Below are 2792 nucleotides of genomic sequence, written 5' to 3'. Positions count from 1 at the left end.
TATTCTGTATCTCTCTGATGACATTGAATCATTCTGTCTACATTTTCTGCTGCATTTTAAGATGCTTGTTTTCTTTAACTGGTCCTTCCAACAAAACCATGTCCATTTTGCACTTAGGATTTATTTGCAAGAATACGGTTCTTAGGGCAATTTACAAATTAAATAGCAATTTATTTGTATCTTATTTCCCTTTCAAGGCTCTAAGCTTCCTAAAGCATGGAATCAAGTCTCATTCATCCCACCCAAAACCCATGTTCACTGCTCCAAACTGCTTTTTTCATCTGGAGATCAGCTAAACCATCTGATGTTAGTGGTTGCGTGTCTCCATGAAATGGGAGCCATTTCATTGGTTCGGTCACTGATTTTTAACATATACTTGTTGTTGTAGAGTTGACTCTGACTCATAGCAACCCTATAGGACAGAGTAGAACTGCCCCATAGAGTTTCCAAAGAGCAGCTGGTGGATTCAAACTGCTGATCTTTAGGTTAGCAGCCGTAGCTCTTAACCACTGCGCCACCAGGGCTTCTTTTTTATCATATAGATAGCTCTTAATGCTGTCTCCAGTCACCCATTAAAAAAAATGTGAATCATAATGGCAAGACCACCCCCTGTCACACATACCCCTTAATCAGGCTAGTGCATAGTCAGAATGCTCATAAAGACCATCTACATCAGCTCATTCCCCTTAGCCAAGCAAACATATTTGTAATCTAGAAAGAGCTGGAGAGGATCTTCAACTGCCCTTTGATGATCTCCTTCTGCTTGGCATCTACAACCTTCCCTGTACGGTTCACTATTCACAGAGATTTATGTAATGCTATCATCTGGGCACTGCAGACAAGTCACTCAACTTCAACATCACCTCCACCTTCCATCAGAGAGAACAGGAACCCCAAAACTTTTGATGAAGAAAGAATGGTTCTTTTAAGTACAGAATTTGTCATAAATGACTGATGATTGAGTTGCTTTAACCCAAGGTTTTGAGATATATACGCATACATTAGAAGTGAAAACAACGGTGCTCATAATAAAGTCTCCATTATACATAGGTGTAATAAGGTAGTCTGGTGCAACTGAGAAGACTTCTACACTACCTGTCCCAGAATGTGCCCCAATTCCCTCATTTGAGTGATGAAATTATTGCCTAAGCAAAAGTGACGAGGGCCCTTGGGAGTGCTTGTGATAAATCCTCATGGGAAGGTGTTACTTACTCCATATGAAAATACAGTCAAATCAATTCTACAAACATTTGTCCATAGCTCTTTTCTGTGCCAAAAAAACTGTTCTAAGTACTGGTACACAAAAAAATAATACAGCCCCAGTTCTTAAGAGCTCGAAGTTAAGTAGATGTAGATATTTAATACCAGGAAATACCTTTGAAAGCACAACTTTCTTTTTGTGTAAACACATCTTCTCCATTCTTACATGATTTTTTTTAAAAAGGATACTACAACCTTCAAATGGTCAACTCTTTCCTCTTCTCTCCTCCATGCAATCAGTCCCTGATCCTGGTATTCTACCTTCTAAATATTTCTTAATGAGAATCAGCTTTGAGAAGGAAGATGAGGTGCTTACGGGGCATCTAGAAAATACAGGTCTAAAGTTTGGAAGAGTTCTGTGTGGGTTTGAGACCAGAAGTTTTGAGAGCAATTGGCTGGAAATGGGAAAAGGATACCCAGTGGTTATTGTTACTCAAAAGCATCACACTGGATGCATCTGTACCACCTCCTAGCTTTCCTGGTCTGAAGGAGTAACTGTGCTTCTACTTCAGAGTATAGTGCCCAAAAGAATGTAGTATACCCTTTTCCAGGAAGCTCTTTAGAAATTTCAAATCTTCACTTTCTCATCCCATACTTAAATATTGACATTCTGTCCTAAGTCTTCTGCTCTTTTCAATTAAAATATGGTACACTTCACGAATTTGCATGTCATCTGTGCATAGGGGCCATGCTGATCTTCTCCGTATTGTTCCAGTTTTAGTATATGCGCTGCCGAAGTGAGCACCCTAGGTCGTCTTTTATTGTCACACTTTATATGGTCTCCTTGAACAATCTCATACAGTCCCATGGCTTCAATTTTAATCCGATGACTCCAAAAATTACATTACCAACTATCATAGATTGAACTGTGTCCCCCTAAAATATGTATTAAAGCCCTAACCTATTGTCTTAGGCTTGGTTCTCTAGAGAAGCAAAACCAGTGAAACCAATAAATACATATATTGAGAGATTTATATTAAGGAAATGGCCCACATGGTTGTAGAGGCTGGAAGATCCCAAGTGCGTGGGTCAGGATAGAGGCTTCTCCTGAGTCACGTACCTGCAGGGGCTGGAGAACCCAAGATCGGCAGGTCAGAGAACAGGGCTCTGGCTCACAAGCTGTGAAGATCAATGAATTCCAAGACTGGCAGGCAAGACGGCAGGTAAACTGCTAGCTCAAGTCCCAAGACCTGGAGGTCAGATGAACAGGAGCCAGCTGTAGGATCCAGTGTGAGCAAAAGCCCACGAACCTTGCCAGAAAGTCCACTTATATTGGATGCAGGTCACGCTGCCAAGGAAACTTTCTTTCCACTGATTGGCTACTCACAGCAGATTCCATCATAGAGGGGATCACATTATATCAAATCTCATCATGGATGTGACCACATCATTATATGACTGCCAAACTATACCATAACTGCCAAACCACTGAGGATCATGGCCCAACCAAATTGACACACACACACTTAACTTACTTTTATACCTATACATATGACCCTGTTTGGAAATAGGGCTTTTGTTTTGTTATTGTA

At 40.6% G+C, this 2792-nt stretch overlaps 1 non-coding gene across 1 annotated transcript; it reads right to left on the bottom strand.

Moving 5' to 3' along the window:
- Positions 1–1898: 1898 nt before the first annotated feature.
- On the bottom strand, positions 1899–2005 carry LOC111819726 (U6 spliceosomal RNA). The gene has a single exon (XR_002823296.1). It is a non-coding gene; the product is annotated as a U6 spliceosomal RNA (small nuclear RNA).
- Between the last annotated feature and the right edge of the window lie 787 nt (positions 2006–2792).

This window comes from Trichechus manatus, unplaced genomic scaffold (genome assembly GCF_000243295.1).
Source record: "Trichechus manatus latirostris isolate Lorelei unplaced genomic scaffold, TriManLat1.0 scaffold00016, whole genome shotgun sequence".
Lineage (NCBI taxonomy): Eukaryota > Metazoa > Chordata > Mammalia > Sirenia > Trichechidae > Trichechus > Trichechus manatus.
Note: the sequence above shows the minus strand (reverse complement) of the source record. Positions and strands in the feature narration are given on the sequence as shown.